The 15341-nt window shown below is 44.0% G+C and overlaps 1 protein-coding gene across 8 annotated transcripts in view; it reads right to left on the bottom strand.

Annotated features, from left to right (window-relative positions):
* Positions 1–15341, bottom strand: part of LOC141107939 (leucine-rich repeat and fibronectin type III domain-containing protein 1-like protein) — a 920596-nt gene that overhangs the window by 190183 nt on the left and 715072 nt on the right. For 6 of the 8 annotated variants that reach the window (XM_073599024.1, XM_073599022.1, XM_073599019.1 and 3 more), the window contains one exon: positions 11168–11305. The exons of the other annotated variants lie outside the window; for them this stretch is intronic. The gene's annotated coding sequence lies outside the window, so the exon portion shown is untranslated. The remainder of the gene's footprint in view (positions 1–11167; positions 11306–15341) is intronic. 8 annotated transcript variants of the gene reach the window in all.

Genomic DNA, 15341 nt, shown 5'->3' with positions numbered 1-15341 from the left:
ACCGCCCCTAAACAGCCTCCGCTGTTTGTTCAGTGTGAAAGCCCGAGGGCTTTCACACTGAAGCGGTGCGCTGGCAGGACGGTAAAAAAAGTCCTGCCAACCGCTTCTTTGGAGCGGTGAAGGAGCGGTGTATTCACCGCTCCTGCCCATTGAAATCAATGGGACAGCGCGGCTATACCGCGGTAATACCGCGGCTCTAGCCGTGCTGTACGAGCGGATTTAACCCTTTTTCGGCCGCCAGCGGGGGTTAAAACCGCACCGCTAGCGGCCGAATACAGCCACAAAAACGACGGTAAAACAGCGCTAAAAATAGCGCTGTTTTACCGCCGATGCCCCCACCGCCCCAGTGTGAAAGGGGCCTAAAGGAGGAGAGGCACAAAAACCAAATAATCCTAGCTGACTTTATGGAGGTCATTTAACCGCTTGCCGACCGGCTCACACCGATATACGTCGGCAGAAGGGCACGTACAGGCAGATTAACCTACCTGTACGCTTCAGAAGCGGTTTGCGGGTGCTAATGCTCATGGCCGGCGGTCATGATGACCGCCAGCCACTCGTGATCGCAGACACAAGAGCCAGAACAGGGACGTGTGTGTGTGTAAACACACAGATCTCTGTTCTGTGAGGAGAGGAAAGACAGATCATGTGTTCCTACTAGCTAGGAACAATGATCTGTTATCTCCTCTAGTCAGTCCCATCCCCCTACAGTTAACCCCCTTGATCGCCTCCTAGTGTTTACCCCTTCCCTGTCAGTATCATTTACACAGTAAATTAGTGCATTTTTATAGCACTGATCGCTGTATAATTGTCAATGGTTCAAAAAATGTGTCAAAGGTGTCCGATCTGTCCGCCATAATGTCACAGTCCCAATAAAAATCGTTGATCACTGCCATTACTAGTAAAAAAAATAAAATCATAAAAATTGCCATAACTTTTGCACAAACCAATCAATATACGTTTATTGCGATTTTTATTACCAAAAATATGTAGAATACATATTGGCCTAAACTGAGGAAAAAATCAGCTTTTTTTAAAAAAAAATTGGGGATATTTATTATAGAAAAAAGTACAAAATATTGTGTTTTTTTTTTTTTTTTTTAAATTGTCGCTCTTTTTTTGTTTGTAGCGCAAAAAAAAATACCGCCTGCAAAACGCATGATCAAATACAACCAAAAGAAAGCTCTATTTGAGGAAAAAAAAAGGACGTTAATTTTGTTTGGGTACAGCGTCGCACGTGCAATTGTCAGTTAAATCGACTTAGTGCTGTATCGCAAAAAATGGCCTGGTCATTGAGCAGCCAAATGTTCCGGGGCTGAAGTGGTTAATCTGCATTTGTGCAGCCCTCACCATTTAAAAATTGGCTGCAGTGATCCAAACTAAGGGATAGCAAGGCTGAAGTTAAATTTTTTTTTTTGCCATTTGGGAAGATTTTTCTTCACTTCCTATTCTAGAGACATACCAGGAAATTAGAGGAAATCCCTCTAAAGTAAAGAAGTCTTAAGTAACAGTTGTTACTGTAACAAGTGTCCACACTGAAAATGTTCCCCTCTATCTCTGTTCTGATATTTTCCTTCACCTCCAGTGGAAATGATCACCAGGACAAATAGAGAGGGTCACTCTCCCATTGGGGACATAGAGGCAGCAATAAACCCATATAGGGGACTACCCCTTCCACACTCTATCCTGAAATCTAAATGAAAATAAAAAAAATACAGTTTGGCTTTAGATAAGCTGGAGATTTATTTGATTTCATAAACAGTCTGCAGCCTTCTAAATTGGATGTTCTGTAAAAGGAAAGTGGATATTAATGTGCTCGTAGGCAGAAACACCTGTGAAATAACACAGGACATTGCCCATCAAATTACACAAACAGATTTTGTATTTTTTTTCCCTGCTGCCTCTGCTCTGGGATGTTCTGAATATCCTTGTTTTGTTCTGCTAAAGCATTAACAAGCACTAATGGATTAATCACCTTCTTCGCTTTTTCAGCCCAAAATAGCTTGCCACTTAAATGATTAGCATGTTAGCAGATGATGACACTCGTTCAGACAAAACAAATTGGAGAAAAAGCCATGGATAATTCCTCCTCCTTTATTTCGTAATGATGTTTAGCTTGTTAATAAATATCTTTATGGATTGGGGGACAAAAAAGGTACAGAGCACTTATTGCAGTCCACTTATAACTACTCTAATTTATGTTATTCAGCAAATATTGATTTCTCAGACCCCCTTTACAAAGTTTCACTACCATCTCTAAATTGCTTGAAACCACAAGATAATTGACAACAACATGGCTGATGTATCCATCCCAGGCATTTGTTGTTTCCAGCAGGCATAAAAATCTATATATGGAATATTAATATTTTAAGAGTAGTACATCTGACCAGGAAAAAAAAATACTATTACACTTGAAGCCTATAAAAAAAACAGGTGCCCATATTTATTCTTCTTCCCAGACCCACTATTGTGATCTTTCCTTTGTAGAAATAGGGCAGACCTATTCTTGGGGGTGTTGATAGGAGGACTTATGCCCCGTACACACGGTCGGATTTTCCGATGGAAAATGTCCGATCGGAGCTTGTTGTCGGAAATTCCGACCGTGTGTGGGCTCCATCGGACATTTTCCATTGGATTTTCCGACACACAAAGTTGGAAAGCAGGAGATAAAATTTTCCGACAACAAAATCCGTTGTCGGAAATTCCGATCGTGTGTACACAAATCCGACGGACAAAGTGCCACGCATGCTCAGAATAAATAAAGAGATGAAAGCTATTGGCCACTGCCCCGTTTATAGTCCCGACGTACGTGTTTTACGTCACCGCGTTCAGAACGATCGGATTTTCCGACAACTTTGTGTGACTGTGTGTATGCAAGACAAGTTTGAGCCAACATCCGTCGGAAAAAATCCTAGGATTTTGTTGTTGGAATGTCCGAACAAAGTCCGACCGTGTGTACGGGGCATTATGCCGCGTACACACGAGCGGACTTTTTGACCAGACTGGTCCGACGAACCGAGTCCGGTGGATAATCCGACCGTGTGTGGGCTTCAGCAGACTGTTTCTGTCGAAAATCTGACGGACTTTAGATTTGGAACATGTTTCAAATCTTTATGTCGGAACTCCGACAGACCCAGTTCCTATTGAAAAGTCCGCTCGTCTGTATGCTAGTCCGACGGACTAAAACTGACGCTAGAGCAGCTATTGGCTACTGGCTATCAACTTCCTTATTTTAGTCTGGTCGTACGTCATCACGTACAGATCTGTCAGACTTTGGTGTGATCGTGTGTAGGCAAGTCCGCTTGTTTGAAAGTCCGTCGAAAGTCCGTCGGAAAGACCGTCGGATTTTTGATGCTGAAAAGTCCGCCCGTGTGTACGCTACATTACCCTGTTGGAGCGAATAATTGCTGGCTGGGTCTAAACTCCGATGTGAGTAGACTTTGAGGTGACCACCAACTGTCATAAACCACTGATCTGTAAGCCAGCTATTTAACCAAGCTTGTAGATCCTCAACTGCTTGTATTTTACCCACACATCATCTAAGCAAACTCCATTGAGCCACATGAAGATGTCAAAGAATGCCAGGTATCTCAGAGGTCTGAGCACTCCACTCTTCACCCAATTGGACCAGGACGATACAGCCTTCACTGTAATAAATGGCTCCCTATGAAGTGAGCTGCACAAGTAGAGTGCAGTACCAATCAGTCTTGCAGGATTGAACAATGCTCCATTTAAGTGTGATTGATTGCTACAAGGTACAACATGCTACTTGTATAGCTTACTTGAAAGTGTGTTTTTTTACAGCTTCGCTCAATCTGTCATATCATATCAGATTTTTTGTGCTAAGCATTACAGTAGCCCAATTTTGGATGAATTTATAATGCACCAGTATTTGTTTTTCAAAAAGATGCTGCAGAGGCTGGAGTTGTATGGGGTACTCTACTTTGGGGAGGGGAATTGACTTGTGGCTGGTGTTTTATGCATTAATAAAGCGATAGCATCAAAAAGAAAACCAGTGTAATCTGCATTCAGTTTCATAAGTAAAAGCAAATAATAAAGTGGTTCGAAAGCCTTTTTATTGGCTTTTTGCATTCTCTGCATTAAGGTAAAAAAAAAACCTTCCAATATTAGCTCCCCCTCAGGCCCCCCCTTAAATGCTTACCTGAGCCCGAACTTAATCTATTACTGTGCCCGAGAACAGCATCACTGCTTTCTCTCTCCTCACGGGACATGGGGGCAGTAGTGGGAGCCTTTGGCTCCTGCTGCTGTCAATCAAATCTAGTGAGGAGGGGGGCCAAGATGTGCGATGTGTATCTGTAGACACACAGTATCCATCTCGGAGCAAGTCCACGCGTCTGCCCCTGTAGCAAGCGCTTGCTATGGGGGTAAAAACTGAAAAAGAAGAGTGGGCAGCGCTGGTAGGGGACCCAAGAAGAGGAGGTTTGGGGCACAGAACAGGTAAGTATAACATGTTTGTTATTGACTTTAAAAAAAAAAAGCCTTTAGTAATGCTTAAAGCTACTAAAGCTATCCAGCAAACAATGGAGCTGTGATGAAATCAAAGCTCCTCATTTTACACTAAAGCAAGCCTTTACTTTGATCTTAGCAGGTTTTCTATACAGCAAGTAACAGAGTGACTAAACCTACATTAGGCCTCATTCACACAGGTGTACCAATCCGTTCAAAGGCAAACAGTGGCAATCTGCACAGACTGCTAGGGTCTCCAAGCACACCATCCAAGTGTACAGGTCTGATGCACGGTTCAAAACAGACAAATTGTGCTCTGATGCTCAGTCATGTTGGAACAGGAAGGGATCATCCCCAAACTGTTTCCACAAAGTTGGGAGCATGAAATTGTCCAAAATGTCTTGGTATGCTGACGTCTTAAGAGTTCCCTTCAATGGATTTAAGAGGCCAAGCCCAACCCCTGAAAAACAACCCCACACCATAATCTCCCCTCCATCAAATGATTTGGACCAATGCACAAAGCAAGGTCCATAAAGACATGGATGAGTGCGTTTGGGGTGGAGGAACTTGACTGGCCTGCACAGAGTCCTGACCTCAACGTGATAGAACACCTTTCGGATGAATTAGAGCGGAGACTGCGAGCCAAGCCTTCTCACCCAACATCAGTGCCTGACCTTACAAATGCGCTTCTGGAAGAATGGTCAAAGATTCCCATAGACACACTTCTAAACCTTGTGGACAGCCTTCCTAGAAGAGTTGAAGCTGTTATAGCTGCAAAGGGTGGGCCAACTCAATATTGAACCCTACACACTAAGACTATGATGTCATTAATGTTCATGTGCGTGTAAAGGCAGGTGTCCCAAATACTTTTGGTAATATAGTGTAAACTATACACACATATTAATCAACTGATATTCAGCAGGTCAAACACATGACAATTTGTGACCAATCTTGATGTACATAGTCCACAAAACTATGTTTTCCAAAACAAATACACGAATAACACATTGCTGTGCAACATTCCACCTCCAGAGCTTGCAGAAGGTATCCACGGGAACAGAGGAAAGAAAACCTATACTCCTTACCAAAAATTCATGGCACTTTGTTTTAAAGAGTAGCCATAAACACTTCTGGGACTAAACCACTATAAACCAGAAGGCAGGGGGAGCTCCAAACTGTAACCATATTCCACTCACAGAACAATGAAACAGAAAGAGAAGCCAAACTTAACCACTTTAAGCCCGGGCCTCTTTTTCAGACTCAGTGTTTACAAGTTAAAAACACGTTTTTTGCTAGAAAATTACTTAGAACCCCCAAACATTATACATTTTTTTGTTAACACCCTAAAGAATAAAATGGCGGTCATTGCAATACTTTTTCTCACACCGTATTTGCGCAGCTGTCTTACAAGTGCATTTTTTTGGAAAAAATGTACTTTTTTGAATAAAAAAATAAGACAACGGTAAAGTTAGTACAATTTTTTTTTATATTGTAAAAGATAATGTTACGCCGAGTAAATTGATACCCAACGTGTCACGCTTCAAAATTGCGCCCAGTCGTGTAATGGCGTCAAATTTTTACCCTTAAAAATCTCTATAGGCGACATTTAAAAAAATCTACAGGTTGCATGTTTTGAGTTACAGAGGAGGACTAGGGCTAGAATTATTGCTCTCGCTCTAATGATCGCGGTGATACCACACATGTGTGGTTTGACCACCGTTTTCATATGCGGGCGCTACTCACGTATGCGTTCGCTTCTGTGCGCGAGCTCGTTGGGACGGGGCGCTTAAAAATTTTTTTCTTTTATTATTTTTTTTATGTATTTTTACACTGTTTTTAAAAAAAAAAAAAAAAATTGGGTCACTTTTATTCCTATTACAAGGAATGTAAACATCCATTGTAATAGAAAAAGCATGACAGGTCTTCTTAAATATGAGATCTGGGGCCAAAAAGACCTCAGGTCTCATATTTAGACTAAAATGGTATGGAGACGAGTGGGGGCCATCTTAGCCTCACTCGTCTCCATACCCAGCCACAGATAGGACCCAATCGCCTCTGCCGCTGCCGACGGCTCCGGTAAGCGGCAGAGGGCGCGGGAGAGTGGCAGGAGGGGGGGCCCTCTCCCGCTGCTGATAACTGTGATCTTGCGGCAAATCCGCCGCAGAGACCACCATTGTCATTAACCAAACTTCCGCCTGAAGAGATGGATACCTTGGTTGTGGCAGCAGCTGCTGCCATTACCGAGATATCCCTCTTCAAAGTCAGGACAAATATAGTCGTGCGGCGGTTGGTAAGTGGTTAAGACCTCTTTCACACTGAGGCAGTTTTCAGGCGTTTTAGCGCTAGAAATAGCTTCTGTAAAGCACCTGAAAACTGCCTCCCATGCCGCTCGAATGTGAAAGCCTGAGGTGCTTTCACACTGGGGTGGAGAGCTTGCGGGACGTTAGAAAAAGTCCTGCAAGCAGCATCTTTGGGGTGGTTTGGGCGCGCTGTAGACAGTGCTCCCAAAACCCGCTGCCCATTGCAATGAATGGCGCTTCCGAAGTGTTGCAACACGGGTGTTTTTAACCCCTTCTTCGTCCGCTAGCAGGGGTAAATGCGCCCCGCTAGCGGGCGAAAAGCGCCGCTTAAACAGCACTAAAGTGCCGCTAAAATGAACGATGCTTTAGCGCTGACGCATGGGTGGCCCCAGTGTGAAAGGGGTCTTATAGTAGGTCTTTTTAGAAATGACATTAAAACATGTTTATTTAAAATACGGTAGGTATTCCATTTACTGTATTAATGCTTGGTACCGTGTATTAAAAATAAGGCTGCAGCACAAGACAGCTCTGGTCATCCCAGCCAGTGGCAGCTGTGCATAATGACATCACTCCAGAAATGCCACCCTACACGTTTTGTCACACGATGATGATGATGATGTCAGGGGCATGGCAACATGATAAATTCACGCAGAGCAGGTTTATACACAGCAATTTTGGAAGACGATTCCCCCTGCACCTGGTGCTCATAGGAAGGTGTAATCCATGGTACTGGGGAAGTAACAGAAGGTATGTTTTGCTGGGGAGGAGGCATTAAAGTAATCCTGTTGCCTTGACTGGAAGGCAAAAGGCTTTGCTTTAAGGGAATAAGGGATTTCCTTTTTTTTAGATGTTTAACCCTTTTACAGCTGCAATGGCAGCCATGAGTTTTTTTTATCTGTTTCAATATTTTTTTATTGAGAGTTTCAAGTAGTAAAAGACAATAAGGCATCAGCAGTGAGATACAAGTAAAAAACCTGCAACACAGGCAGGCAAAATTTTCATAAAGATAAGGCACAGGTATCAGGAGTGACAATCTTCTATAGGTTATATCACAGGGCATAGCAATAGTGCATGTTGTTAAAGTAGCCAAGTATGATGGGCCTGAGAATTCAATACATTAACCTTTATAGAAACAGCCACTCATCAGTGATAAACCATATAGGGCTGAACCAGTTACCACAATAAGGCGTAACCCATATGACTTCATTGGGTATTAAGCTTGCACATAAAAATAAGAAAAGTAAGGGAAAGAAGGCAAAGGAGAGAAAGGAAATAAGGAGAATCGTATCCTATCTGGAAGCCAAACCTAACAGCCACCACGCCAGCTATTAACCGCTTCAGCCCCGGAAGATTTTACCTCCTTCCTGACCAGAGCACTTTTTGCGATTCGGCACTGCGTCGATTTAACTGACAAGTGCGCGGTCGTGCGACGTTGCACCCAAACAAAATTGATGTGCTTTTTTTCCCACAAATAGAGCTTTCTTTTTGTTGTATTTGATCACCTCTGCGGTTTTTATTTTTTGCTCTATAAACAAAAAGAGAGCGGCAATTTTGAAAAAAAAAACGCAATATTTTTAACTTTTTGCTATAATAAATATCCCCCAAAAATATATTAAAAATTTTTTTTTCCTCAGTTTAGGCCGATATGTATTCTTCTAGATATTTTTGGTAAAAAAAATTGTAAGTGTAACAATTGTAACTGTAATTGTATAAGTGTATATTGATTGGTTTGCGCAAACGTTATAGCGTCTACAAGTTTTATGGCATTTTTATTATAAATTTTTTTTATTAGTAATGGCCGCGATCTGCGATTATTATTGGGACTGCGACATGGCGGACACATCGGACACTTTTGACACTATTTTGGGACCATTGTCATTTATACAGCGATCAGTACTATAAAAATGCACTGATTACTGTGTAAATGACACTGGCAGGGAAGGGGTTAACCACTAGGGGGCGATGAAGGGGCTAAGTGTGTCCTAGGGAGTGATTCTAACTGTGGGAGGGGGTGGGCTACTAGTCAAATGACAGGGAGCAGTGATCTCTGTCATATCACAAGGCAGAACGAGGAAAAGCCTTGTTTACATAGGCACTTCCCCGTTCTGAGACTCCGTGACACAATCGCCCGGAGAACGGTGGACATAGAGTCCACCTGTCCAGCGGACACGGTCACGCTGTGCGCGGCGGTGTGCTCACGCCTGCTATCCCCGCCTCTTAAGGGGACGTACAGGTATGCCTATTTGCCCACTGCTGCTATTGTGCAGCAGTCAGCAAGTGGTTAAAGTCTTGTTTTTTTTTTTCTTTTAAAAATAACAAACATAATATACTTACCTGCTTTGCACAGTGGTTTTGCAGAGCAGCCCAGATCCTCCTCTTCCCGGGTCCCTTGCCGGTGCTCCTGGCCCCTCCCTCCTGCCGGGTGCCCCCATGGCAAGCAGCTTGACTCTGGATCCACTCCCTCTTTCTCCTCGATGGCTCACTGACTGACAGCAGCGGGCGCCTGTCTCAGCCAATCAGGATGGAAAGTCCCGGACAGCCCAGGCTCTCGTGCAACATCGCTGGATCGAGATGGGGCTCAGGTAAGTATTAGGGGGGCTGAGGGGGGGTTGCTGCACACAGAAGGTTTTTTATCTTCAGGCATAGAGGCTTTAGATTGCCTAATAGCCATTACTACTTCAGCCTAGGTGATCTCACCCATCTAAAACATCCCTATGAATGTTCAACAGGGAGAATATAGGCAGGTGGGATATAAAATCCTGCTGAGTCAAAACATTTGTGTCCTTGTATAAGTTCTGATAGAAAGAATGGATAAGTACTACTAAAGGATTCTGAGTAAATTAACCTACTGTCTTCCTCATTTTAGCAACAGTCATCACTGGCGGTCTAGGAGTTAATTTCCACCCTAGCAACTTCCCGGGTTGGTCGTCCTGGGAATAAAATATAGCATTGGTCCATCTAAGGTGTTTTTCAGCCTCCAGTCTGGTGGATTCTATTTTGCTTCACAGGTTTTTGATCTTTGAGCAAAGTCCGTAGTTCTAATTTTTTTTTTTATATACGAGGTTCTTAGGCCACATTCATGCTTGAGAGACGCTTCTGCATCACTTTTGCTGTGCGTTTTTATGGTGATGTTTTAGAGCAGCATCATTCTTTTGAATGGGCCTCCTTCCACTCAAAAAACAAGCTAAAGAAGCTCATGCACCAAATTTTGAAAATGAGCCAAGCGTGTTTTGCATCGCGCATTTTGCACGGCAAAGTGCGTGATGGCTACCCGAATTTGGGGTGCCATTAAAAAATAATGGCACTGCATGTGCATTCCATGTTTTAGGACATTTTTCGCACATTTGCAGAAACAGTCGTTTCTGTCTGCATTTCTGCTATGCCCAGGTGTGAATGGGGCCTCAGAATGTTTCTTGTATCTGGAAGCTAGTTGGATGAGGATGCCCCTGACAGAAGCCTTATGTGCTGCCCGATTAATCTGAGGAGAAGTCTCTTCGGGTTTATTGATAGCAAACAAATCCTTCAAGTGCAACTGAATGTCAAAACAGATAGGAAAGCTGCTAAAAAGGGATTAATTCAGTCGCCATGAGAAAGACTAACCTTACGAATTGCAGAGATGGTGGCAACTACCGGGGAATGATTAGACTAGGGAACCTCCAAAATTTTTGAGGACTTGAACAGGGGCACGTCACAAGGTGAAGATATGGTCAATCCTGGAATAAGTAGAATGGATGTTGAGTAGAAAGTAAAATCACATTTAAGGGCCACACACACACGTTCCGACAATAAAAACCGGCCGACATTTGGCCCGTGTGTATGACAGCCAGTTTGACAGAAGCTGGACTTTCGGTCGGCTTCTGTTGAAGGGGCATGGCCATTAAGGGACAGTAAATTCCCTCCAAACATCAATCGTGTCGTAGGCCTGGATTTATCTAATGCGGAGTCTAAGGTGATGTTTGAATCCCCAAAATGGGGTGACCGAGTTTGAAAGGGAGACCTGAACAAGGATAACTGGTCTGTGCTGGGGGGTGAAAGAGGTTACAAAAGTCATATAAGCACCCTCTATCTCCTCTGCTACTAGGAGGTGTCTACCTTCAGGATCTCTAATAACATTGGGTGGGGAGAAGGATAGCCGTTTTCGATATACAAATTTCCACTCGCTGTGTTTTGTCTGAAGCATTGACTAGGTAGAAGAGGCAACTGATTATGAATGAAGTTGGGCTTGGACGTGGAAGGAAAGTGGGTCGCCTGTAGAAAAACAATTTCCACTCCCAGGGGGTAGCAGTACTTAAAAGCCTTGCAGCGCTTAATTGGGGAGTTCAAGCCCTGTATATAAATTATAGAAATAGGTCTAGAAGTGTAAGAGGTAGCCATAATGGAAATGTGAGCAGGAGAGTGCTTACCCTAGCAATCTGGTTGCCTTGATAATGTAAAAACCCATTCAACAGTGGTAGGAGGGTGGCAGACTCACGGGCAAGGAAGAGAGCAGGTAGGCAAAAAGAGAAGACAATCCCACGGAGGGAAGGGTAGACAAAAACATCCTGCAATTAGAAGAAATAAAACAAATAATGGTAAATAAACAGCAGTAAACATGAGCAAAAAGAAGTCAAGTATAAGCAAGTGGCAACAACATTCTGGGTTGTGTGGTCTCCACGATTATAAAGAAAAGGTCTGAGTCCACGTCAACCAAAATGTATACAGCCTGCACTGAACATCAGCAAACATTAACTCAAAGCAATACTCTGATCTTTAAATCAAAACTCAAAATTATACATACAATACAACTGAGAAAGAAGGCTGTTACTGCACAGGGGGATCAGCCCAACCATAACTAAGATGGGGTCTTGAGATGTGAATAACTGAGGACCATGAACATATTAGAAAAATGAGTAAGAGACAGTGCATATATCGGACAGTTCACATTAGGGTGGCCTGGATTGTTGTCTAGAATGACTGGTGTTGGTGTTGAACCACAAACGAGAAAGGAGCGGCCTTGTCAGAATGATCTTTATCCCCAGAATGAACAGATTGTTGTCTTGGCAGGTTAGAAGGGGTGGTAGAGATCAGACACAATTGCTGTAATAAGGATTCCCCTTCTGAGAAGGTGGGTCTTACCATGTTAGATAAATAGCAGAAGGAGTGGACACAGCCTACGATATTTAATTCTGTTTTCCTGCAGGGGTTGCAGTAAGGATTGAATTTCCTTCAGGACTGTAGTTGGAGAAATGTCTACGAAGATTTGGAGGTTGTGGCCCCCAATCTTAATATATGTATTTTTTCTCCAGCATTCTGTCTGACTTGTTCCTTGCCCCCATAATAATGTGGCTTAAGGATGATGTCCCATGGGGGGGGGGGCATTTGTGTGAGAGCCAGTCAATGCCCTGTAGGCTTGCTCAAGCTTCAACTTATGTTTAGGTAGATTAAGTAACAAAGTCCACAAAAGTTCTGTCCCAACCATTTGCATGTCAGTGTAAAGTTATATCTCAGGGTCCTAATCTCTATGCCATCAATTTTCACCAGGGCTTCCTACTGCTATACTAAAAGTTGGCTAATTTGTAGGCTAATTACTGTTGCATCAAGTTTTGTCTCTTTATACCAGTGGTTCTCAACCTGGGGGTCGAATGAGGATTTGCCGGGGGTCACTGAATCCTGGGCTGTTTCTGAATCCCGCACCGCTCTCCCAACCTTTTTGCAGCTGCCGAGCTGGGCTGTCCCTGGAGCCCATGGCTGCCCACTCAGCCTCTTCGCAGTCGTCCATTCGGTTCACGGCATGGCTGGGGGGCAGAGACTAGAGGTCAGCTGACTGGTGAGGAATGTAAAGTGGGAGGGGCTGGAGGAGACCCTACCTCCTGATTTCGGCATAGGTGTCACTGCTATAAGACACCACGAAGTCGGAGACACAGTGAGTATCACTACCTGTGATTATAGTTGCCATTAAAAGTCCCCACTACAGTTTTCAGATCAGCAGATGATCTTGATCAAGAGCACCTAAGTTGGCTGATCAGAAATCCCCCCAGCACTGCCACTCATCCCAACTCCCCGACAGCACTGCCACCTTATCCCCCCCCCCCCACCAAGGAGTAAGAGAAGGAATAAAAATAGAGAATACATGGAAGGGAGAGGAAAAAAGGAACAAAGAAAAAGGGAGAGAAAGAATAAGAAAGACGGCTAGAGAGAGGGATGGAGAAAAAAAACAAGAAATTAGGATAGAGAGAGATAAAAGGGAAAGAAAGGAGAACAAGAAAGAGTGATACATCCTAAAATGTACCATGGGGGGTTTAATACTGTACGAGTGGAAAGGACTCGGGGAGCGCTAAACGTCCGTGGGTTAGAGGCGCAAATTACTTGTCTTGCCTTGGGTGCTGACAACCCATGCTACGAAAATAATTTTACTGTTAGGGGTCCCTACAACTTGGGAAATTTTATCAAGGGGTCACGGCACTAGAAAGGTTGAGAACCACTGCTTTATACGATTGCCTAGCTCCTTAAATTCTTGATAAAAGAGAAGTTTGGGAAAATAAAAAAATCAACAATCATACTTCTCTAGATGGTTGCAACACCGATCCCAGCTGCAGCTGTCTCCCACTGGATCTACATTGGCTGATCGCTCAGTTCTCATTATTCATTCTGCAGAGAGCTGGTGACTGTCAGTCACCAGCTCCCTGCTCTGCCCCTCCAGTGCTCGCTGGAGCCCTGGGCTGTGCAGGAGTGTAGGAGCGGTTGGCTCAGTTTCCCGGTGGCTTGCGGTGAGGCAGCTGCTGGTCTAGGGTTCTGGGTGGAACCCAACTGTAAAGTAGGGATCTTTCCAGAGCCTGGACCGGCTGAGTGACATCAGTCGACAGCAGGCTTTAAGCTAGCTTTCAGCTGAAAATGGGTCACAGGAGTACAGAACGAAGTGCACTCCTGTGATCCACAATAGAAGTAGGGCCAAAATAGTTTCGGCCAGACTTCTCCTTTAAGTTCAGTGGGAATTTACATGCTAGTTTTCTCCAGCCCCAGGTCCAGCAATGCAGATAATCTTTGTTTTTGTTTTTTTTAACATAAAGTTTATTTATTTATCTCAAACAAACAGAATACAAAACAAGTTACATTAGCTCAAGACAGATAATGTACAAGGATTTTCCATACCATATCAAATCGACTAGTACATTGCAGATAATATATTTCAACCGCACAGTAAATGGTCAAAATAGAGTTGTAAAACTTCAAATCCAGGTCGCTATAAAAGCCCCCGTGTGGGGGGAGGAAGGGTGGGGGGGGGAGACCCGGGTAGGAAGGCGCCGCAGGGGTCCTCCAAGCTTGGTTATATATTAACCTTGTAGCGGGGAGGCCCTGTCCGGGGCAAAATTACCTAAAGCAGGAATGCTTGGACAGCCAAGAGTGTAAGTTGTAGTACTTAGTTTTCCTATGAAATAGTCAGGTGTTTGGCCTCCACCCAACCCGCCCAGACTCTATCAATCTTTTTCGGACAGTTCCTTCCCATATATGTTAGTTTATATAGGGGCAGGGCTGCATTTATGAGAGAGAGCCATAGTTGTTTAGAAGGTGATTGAGGCTGATTCCAGTTAAGGAGAATCGCCTTTCTGGCATACATTGCAGTGTAAAAAACAATTTTTTCCTTTTGGGGGCCTCAAGATAGTCACATATGCCCAGCAGGAGGGGGAGAGGGCTATAGGGGACCCTGATTTTGCCCCCCGAGTTAATATCATCCAGGACTGTCTTCCAAAAAACCACTATCTGTGTACATGTCCACACAGTATGAAAAAAATCTGCATCATCTGAGCCACATCTAGGACAGGTGGCTGTTCTATTTGTATAAATTTTTGCAAGACGCGACGGGGAGTAAAAAGCCCGGTGTAGAAATTTTAATTGGTAAATCTATCCCTAGAGGATATGGTCAGAGTTAGATATTGCTGCACACCCTCCTCCCAGTCATCATCACTCAGGTCAGGGATGTCACGCCGCCAGGTTGTCAGCAGTTGTGAGACTCTAGATGTGTCCAGCTGGGTAAGTTTGTTATAGATAGACGAAAGTAGTCTAGTGCCTTCAGGTGCACGAAGTTCAGTCTCCAAATCTGACATCCGCAGAGTTGGGAAACTAGGAGCGAAAAGCATGCCTTATCTGGAGAAATCTAAAAAACATCTGGTTTGGGAGGCCCTTTCTACTTTTCAGGTCATCAAACGTTATCAGTTGTCCCTGCGATACAATATCACCAAGGGCAACTATGCCGTATCTAGCCCATATGACGGGATCCGGAATCGACTGAAAATGACTCAACCGCGGGTTACCCCAAAGTGGTGTCACAGGGGACCACGTATGTTGTTTCTCTAGTTTCGCGTTCACCGTATCCCACACCTTAATGGTCGTTTTCATGGGCACCGATATTTTGGGATTGGAGCGGGGCCCTCTATGTATGAGGTTTCTTAGTTCCGAGTAGGAACCCAGCAATGCGGCCTCCACATCTGATGCCGGATTAGAGGGCTCCTCCACGAGCCACCACTTTAACGTCACCAGGACTGCCGCCCAATAATATTTTAAGAAACATGGGAGTGCCAGGCCACCCAGCGTAACCGGTAG

The sequence above is a fragment of the Aquarana catesbeiana genome, linkage group LG09 (genome assembly GCF_042186555.1).
Source record: "Aquarana catesbeiana isolate 2022-GZ linkage group LG09, ASM4218655v1, whole genome shotgun sequence".
NCBI classification, from domain to species: domain Eukaryota; kingdom Metazoa; phylum Chordata; class Amphibia; order Anura; family Ranidae; genus Aquarana; species Aquarana catesbeiana.
This window is presented reverse-complemented; position numbering and strand designations above follow the sequence as displayed.